Source organism: Homarus americanus, unplaced genomic scaffold (assembly GCF_018991925.1).
Source record: "Homarus americanus isolate GMGI-L3 unplaced genomic scaffold, GMGI_Hamer_2.0 scaffold3384, whole genome shotgun sequence".
NCBI classification, from domain to species: Eukaryota; Metazoa; Arthropoda; class Malacostraca; order Decapoda; family Nephropidae; genus Homarus; species Homarus americanus.
In genome coordinates, this window is record NW_024741581.1 from 204,063 (window position 1) to 212,471 (window position 8,409).

General features: G+C 39.4%; 1 pseudogene; it reads left to right on the forward strand.

Annotated features, from left to right (window-relative positions):
• Window positions 1-2,553: 2,553 nt before the first annotated feature.
• LOC121875963 lies at window positions 2,554-4,436 on the forward strand (annotated as a pseudogene).
• Window positions 4,437-8,409: the final 3,973 nt, after the last annotated feature.

Below are 8,409 nucleotides of genomic sequence, written 5' to 3' on the forward strand. Positions count from 1 at the left end.
GTCTTCTATAGGTCTCTAGTAAGTGAGGGTCTTAGTAGGATCTCTTAGTGAGGTCTCTAGTAAGTGAGGGTCTTCTAGTAAGTGAGGATCTTCTAGTAAGTGAGGTCTTCTAGTAAGTGAAGGTCTTCTAGTAAGTGAGATCTTCTAGTGAGTGAGGGTCTTCTAGAAGTGAGGTCTTCTAGTAGGTCTTATGTGTCTTCAAGTGAGGTCTTCTAGTAAGTGAGGTCTTAGTGGGTCTTCAGTAGTGAAGGTCTCTAGTAAGTGAGATCTTCTAGTAAGTGAGGGTCTTCTAGTAAGTGAGGTCTTCTAGTAAGTGAGGTCTTCTAGTAAGTGAGGATCTTCTAGTAAGTGAGGTCTTCTAGAAGTGAGGGTCTTCTAGTAGTGAGGTCTTCTAGTAAGTGAGGGTCTTCTAGTAAGTGAAGGTCTTCTAGTAAGTGAGGGTCTTCTAGTAAGTGAGGTCTTCTAGTAAGTGAGGTCTTCTAGTAAGTGAGGGTCTTCTAGTAAGTGAGGATCTTCTAGTAAGTGAGGTCTTCCAGAAGTGAGGATCTTCTAGTAAGTGAAGGTCTTCTGTAAGTGAGGGTCTTCTAGTAAGTGAAGGTCTTTGAAGGGAAGGTCTTCCATACTGGGGAGATAAGGAGATAAAGAGGAGAAACTAAGTAATGTTAAACAGTCGAGAAATGAGATGAAGTCAACCCAAAAGTTGCCTGCTGACTGACTTACTGATACACCCCCTGACCAATCCTCCCAGTCATACCTCTTATCCCAGAAAGTCTTTGGCATAACCGTGGCGTTTACGTGAGACTCGATTAGATTTTTCATTGGATCTTCTTACCTTAGAGTCGATCAATACAGGAGGTTGTCTGTCAATGTTTCTTCGTATTATCATCTATTATCGACTCAAGGATCTCATACAGTGAAGCGGTGATTTCTTTCCTGTTGTTGGGTAAATTATTTTGATTTCTGGGTTTTGTCGTCAGGTGATTAAAATATTATGCAAAATGAAGTTGATTTGTTATTTTACTCCCTCGGTGACAACAGTGACAACATACAGGAGGCGCAGAAAAGTATCACTAGTAAAAAAAAATAAAGATAGACATTTTATTTTGTTTCTGGTGTAATTATAGATGAGGTGTAATTATTTTAAGTACACCATCAAGCAGAACATGAAACCGATACGAATGAGTCTAAAGGTTCGAAGTAACAGACTTAAGTTCATACATCTGAAGCAGGCAGTGCAGCAGGGAGAGTTAACAAACTTTGGGTGAAACTGTACAATATATACTGAGGAGAGGAGTGGTTGCCCTAAGGCAATTGGTGAGCCATTTAGTCGACCACCACAAGTGACTCAAAGTTAATAAGCCAAGTAAACATGTCTCGAGATGACTTTAAGATGTGTCCTTAAAACATTCTAAATTCTAATTCTAAAATAAATAATAGAAATAAACCTGCCAGAGTGTTTATACTGTGGTACACCTTCTTAGAAATGACCAGTGGCAATATCATCTTACTTAGGATAAAAGACACTGTTTTGTTCGGTCATTTTAATCGATAAAACAGCGGAATTTGGGAAACTGAAACAGCAAGACTCTTAGTGATATTCTCCAGGTGTTGAATACGTGGCAGCTTCTTGTCCATCAGTGACTAGTTTATTTCACCGTAGACAAACTATTGCTACAACACCTTATGGGTCTCGCTGATGGCATGACTCCACACAACAAATAATTCTCTTCGTTAACTGTAAGTAATAAAGACCTCTCTCTCTCTCTCTCTCTCTCTCTCTCTCTCTCTCTCTCTCTCTCTGTAAAGTGGACGTCCCTGACCTTCCCACAGCTCTGACGTCAGTATCTGTGTTTAGTTTCTCCGGTGGATGAGTAAGAGTGAGACTTCAAACCTACTGCGCCACGTGGCCTCCATCACCCGAAGACAAATACTGACTTCGTGTGAAAAGAGAAACGATGAATGTTGAGTCCCTGAGACCACCATCATCACTATAACAACAGCTTACACCATCAACACCACCACCATCACCATAACAACCACCACAACCACCGCTACCACAACACCACCACCAACACAGCAAATACCGCCACCACAACAGCTACCACCAACACCACAACAACCACCATAAACAACAACCACCACCACCACTACCTGGAGGATCACACGCATCATCAAACAAATTACAATCGTTCACAAGTGTCTGGGAACTGAACCTTAACCATCGTTCACTTCTATGAGATTAAAAGGAAGAATATCTTAAGTAGCGAATCATAAAGCACAAAAAGCAGAAGAAAACGATCATAAAGCACAGTAAAGAGAAGAAAACGATCATAAAGCACAGTAAAGGAAGAAAACGATCTAAAGCACAGTAAAGCAGAAAACGATCATAAGTAGCAGAAAGAACGTCATAAAGCACAGTAAAGCAGAAGAAAACGATCATAAGCACAGTAAAGCAGAAAAAAACGATCATAAAGCACAGTAAAGGAGAAAACGATCATAAAGCACAGTAAAGCAGAAGAAAACGATCATAAAGCACAGTAAAGAAGAAAAAACATGTGCAAAAGCACAGTAAAGCAGAAGAAAACGATCATAAGCACAGTAAAGCAGAAGAAAACGATCATAGCACAAGTAAAGCAGAAGAAAACGATCATAAAGCACAGTAAAGCAGAAGAAAACGATCATAAAGCACAGTAAAGAAGAAGAAAACGATCATAAAGCACAGTAAAGCAGAAGAAAACGATCATAAAGCACAGTGAAGCAGAAAACGATCATAAAGTACAGTAAAGCAGAAGAAAACGATCATAAAGCCAGTAAAGCGAAGAAACGATCATAAAGCATAAAGAGAAGAAAACGATCATAAGCATAAAGCAGAAAGAAACGATCATAAAGCACAGTAAAGAAGAAAACGATCATAAAGCACAGTAAAGAAAGAAAACGATCATAAAGCACAGTAAAGCGAAGAAAACGATCATAAAGCACAGTAAAGGAGGAAAACGATCATAAAGCACGGTAAAGCGAAGAAAACGATAAAGCACATAAAGAGAGAAAAGCATAAACAGTAAAGCAGAAGAAACGATCATAAAGCACAGTAAAGCGAAAACGATCAAAAGAGCAAAAGGAAACATTAAAAGCACAGTAAAGAAGAAAACGATCATAAAGCACAGTAAACGAAGAAAACGATCATAAAGCACAGTAAAGCGAAGAAACGATCATAAAGCAGAAAAGCGAAGAAAACGATCATAAAGCACAGTAAAGGAGAAGAAAACGATCATAAAAGCACAGTAAAGCAGAAGAAAACGATCATAAAGACAGGAAGAAACGATGCCGTAAAGGAGGGAGCATAAAGAGAAGAAACGATTAGAGTAAAGCAGGAAAACGATCATAAGCACAGTAAAAGCAGAGAAAAACGATCATAAGCACAGTAAAGAAGAAGAAAACGATTAAGCACAGTAAAGAAGAAAAACGATCATAAGTAAAGCAGAAGAAACGATCATAAAGCATAAAAGCAGAAGAAAACGATCATAAAGAGTAAAGAGAAGAAACGATCTAAAGCACAGTAAAGAAGAAGACGATATGCAGTAAAGAGGTAAAGCACAGTAAAGCAGAAGAAAACGATCATAAAGCACAGTAAAGAAGAAGAAACGATCATAAAGCACAGTAAAGCAGAAGAAAAACGATCATAAAGCACAGTAAGCAGAAGAAAACGATCATAAAGCACAGTAAAGCAGAAGAGATCATAAAGCACAGTAAAGCAGAAGAAAACGATCATAAAGCACACAAAGCAGAAGAAAACGATCATAAAGACAGTAAAGCAGAAGAAAACGATCAGAAAGCACAGTAAAGAAGAAGAAAACGATCATAAAGCACAGTAAAGCAGAAGAAACGATCATAGCACAGAAGCAGAAGAAACGATCATAAAGCCAGTAAAGCAGAAGAAAACGATCTAAAGGCTAATAAAGCAGAAGAAAACGATTAAGCACAGTAAAGAGAGAAACGATTAAGCACAGTAAAGCAGAAGAAAACGATCATAAAGGCCAGTAAAGCAGAAGAAAACGATCATAAGCACAGTAAACAGAAGAAACGATCATAAAAAGGTAAAGAAGAAAACGATCATAAAGCACATAAAGCAGAAGAAAACGATCATAAAGTACAGTAAAGCAGAAACGATCATAAAGCACAAAAAGCAGAAGAAAACGATCATAAAGCAGTAAAGAAGAAGAAAACATCATAAAGCACAGTAAAGCAGAAGAAAACGATCATAAAGCACAGTAAAGCAGAAGAAAACGATCATAAAGCACAGTAAAAGAGAAGAAAAATGATCATAAAGCACAGTAAAGCAGAAGAAACGATAATAAAGCACAGTACAGAAGAAACGATCATAAAGCAGGAAAGAAAAACGACTAAAAGCACAGTAAAGCAGAAGAAAACGATCATAAAGCACAGTAAAGCAGAAGAAACGATCAAAAAGAAGAAAACGATATAAAGAAAAGCAGAAGAAAACGATCATAAAGCAAAAAGGAAGAAAAGATCATAAGCACAGTAAAGCAGAAGAAACGATCATAAAGCCGTAAAGAGAAGAAAAACAAAAAGCAAAAGATCATAAAGCACAGTAAAGCAGAAGAAAGATCAGCAGGTAAAGGAAGAAAACGATCATAAAGCACAGTAAAGCAGAAGAAAAGATTATAAAGCACAGAGTAAAGAGAAGAAAGATCATAAAGAGAAGAGAAACGATTAAAGCAAAGAGAAAAGATCATAAAGCACAGTAAAGCAGAAGAAAACGATCATAAAGCACAGTAAAGCAGAAGAAAACGATCATAAAGCACAGTAAAGCAGAAGAAAACGATCATAAAGCACAGTAAAGCAGAAGAAAACGATCATAAAGCACAGTAAAGCAGAAGAAAACGATCATAAAGCACAGTAAAGCAGAAGAAAACGATCATAAAGCACAGTAAAGCAGAAGAAAACGATCATAAAGCACAGTAAAGCAGAAGAAAACGATCATAAAGCACAGTAAAGCAGAAGAAAACGATCATAAAGCACAGTAAAGGAGAAGAAAACGATCATAAAGCACAGTAAAGCAGAAGAAAACGATCATAAAACCACAAATCTATGAAGTTAAGTGAGAAATATCATCTTTCCTTATTGTAGATATAAAACAAATGAACGATATAGGGACTGACATATACGAACCGAGGGCGGGAAAATAACCTTATTGACTCACATAAGACGAACATATTTGTGACTGATATTTTTTCTTCTATAAACTGTAAATATTTTGTCTTTGTATTTATCTTTAAGTATTGAGCTACGAAAGGTTTATAGAATGTTTACCTGAGTTGTCATTATGGAACCTGTCGAATTATTTAAAATTGTAATATCCGGGAAACTAATTACAGAATATATGATTGGCCAGTGGTGTTCTAACTCATGACCTCTGACCTGACCTTTGATGTTGTGTAGTTTGTGCTTAATACCGGGCACGCAGATGATCCGACCTTGAACCTTGAACCCTTACCCCCCCCCCCCCACCTCCCCTCTGAGTGTCTACCTGACGATCGTGTATAAAAGGCAGCGGCAGACCGACTCAGCATCACAACTCTCACTCTCTCATCTTCACTGATACTTATTTAATCTACTGAGTGGAATCCAACACCCCCAAGACACCAGTTAATTCAATCGTCTATAATGAAGATCACGACCGATTCATCTATAGTTTTTGGACTCGAACTAGGAAACGCTATCGCTATTCTTCAGATCATTTTTATGTTCCTGTTTTTACTCATTTTCTTTGGTTTATTTGTCTATTTCGCCCGTTATATTTTGGTTGGACGATATATACTGAAGTGTTCCTCCCAGGATGTTGTGGACTGTAAGGAGGGCACCAGCGAGGGCAAGAATTAGCCAATAACCTAAGAAACTCGCGCTGCTGATACGACCACGCCTCCAGCCACCATCTTGACTACGTATGATTATTGAAAAGTCTGAAAATCGAAAACTTAAATAGTCAGCAGACGAGGATAAGTAAGTGATCAGCAGGTGACGAGAAGCAAGTGATCAGCAGGTGACGAGAAGTAAGTGATCAGCAGGTGACGAGAAGCAAGTGATCAGCAGGTGACGAGAAGCAAGTGATCAGCAGGTGACGAGAAGTAAGTGATCAGCAGGTGACGAGAAGCAAGTGATCAGCAGGTGACGACAAGTAAGTGATCAGCAGGTGACGAGAAGCAAGTGATCAGCAGGTGACGACAAGTAAGTGATCAGCAGGTGACGATCAAGTAAGTGATCAGCAGGTGACGAGAAGCAAGTGATCAGCAGGTGACGAGAAGCAAGTGATCAGCAGGTGACGAGAAGCAAGTGATCAGCAGGTGACGAGAAGCAAGTGATCAGCAGGTGACGACAAGTGCAAGTGATCAGCAGGTGACGAGAAGCAAGTGATCAGCAGGTGACGAAGCAAGTGATCAGCAGGTGACGACAAGTAAGTGATCAGCAGGTGACGACAAGTAAGTGATCAGCAGGTGACGAAGCAAGTGTGATCAGCAGGTGACGACAAGTAAGTGATCAGCAGGTGACGCAAGTGATCAGCAAGAAGCGATCAGCAGGTGACGACAAGCAAGTGATCAGCAGACGCAAGGATGACGAGGACAAGCAAGTGATCAGCAGACGAGGACAAGCAAGTGATCAGCAGACGAGGACAAGCAAGTGATCAGCAGACGAGGACAAGCAAGTGATCAGCAGACGAGGACAAGCAAGTGATCAGCAGACGAGAACAAGCAAGTGATCAGCAGACAAGAACAAGCAAGTGATCAGCAGACAAGAAAAAGCAAGTGATCAGCAGACGAGGACAAGCAAGTGATCAGCAGACGAGGACAAGCAAATGATCAGCAGAAAAGAACAAGCAAGTGATCAGCAGACAAGAAAAAGCTAGTGATCAGCAGACAAGAACAAGCAAGTGATCAGCAGACGAGGACAAGCAAATGGAAGTGTGTCACCCTTCACTCTCGCCCCATGCTGTAAGTTACCCGTTCTTGTAGTTCGTATGTGTGTTTATATAACCATACACATATACAAACTCACATTACACATACAAACTCACATACACACATACAAACTCACATACACACATACAAACTCACATCACATACAAACTATTACAAACTCACATACACACATACAAACTCACATACACACATACAAACTCACATACACATATACAAACTCACATACACACATACAAACCCACATATACACATAGTTGATTAAGCTCTAACCTCTTCACTACGGGATGCGAGTTTTAAAGATTCTATTTGGCTAATGATAAACGGTCTTACCCAGCGCAACTATGACGTTTTTACCATATAGGGTAGTTATTTGTTTTTGTGTGTTTATTCCTATATGTATGGTCAAATTTGTTCTGTAAGTTACGTATTATATGTATTTTATATCTAATTTCTATATAATCGTGTATGGCCAGCGAGAAGTTGTCAAAAATAAGAAATAAGTTTAATTGAGAAAAATAAAGACAACCGCCATCTATTGTTAGTGAAACGAACTATGTGTCGCCGCGTCGGAAATTTCGTGTTATTCCTCATTTAATTCAGGAAAGTACATGACCGCGCCATCTATTGATACTGAACTGAACTATAAAGTCTCAACACTAGCTCATTAGGTAGAGTTGTGGTGTCAGCCATCTTTATTATACCGATGATTTATATGTTATAGATAGATACATGTATGTGTATATGCTCCGTCGTAAAGAAAGTAAAATTCTCTGAGTTAATAAATATGTATATATGCTCCGGTTTGAGGGAGGTGCATATGCTCTTGAGGGTTAGGGAGGGGGAGACTTTCATAGAGACACCGACGGGACTACAGGCGACCACAAAGACGGTGTAAGGAAAAGGAGTGGGTCCGACGTCCGCGTGAACGACTGGGGGCATCACGTTGACTCACTGATAAGGGAGGGACACCAACGTCATCACAGGAGTGGAAAAAAAACGTAACGTTCCTTTAAAACTGTCGTGGGATGCGAAGGACTCCAGACTTAGCTGATAAATAAAACGATCATCGATGAATATGATAACTTGGACGTACCGAAGATATGGTGTGTTAAAGTCCCCCGAGGAGCTGTTTTAACTCGCACCTACCTGGAAAAGGAAAAGAAAATGTCCAGTTGAGATTACCTGCCGTCTATCCCACACACATACACCTATATAATTATTCACACTTAACTCACAGGAACAACTAAAACAGAACCAATGATCTTAAGCATTAGTTTATGGCAAATGGATGACTAAGAGAACTTGTTCAATATGTCAAGAACACAACAGTAGTATAGTTACCTTGTGCTGGTGGTCGCGGGAACCCTGGTGCCGTCTTGACAATTTTATGACACCTCATGGCACTTGACGACAC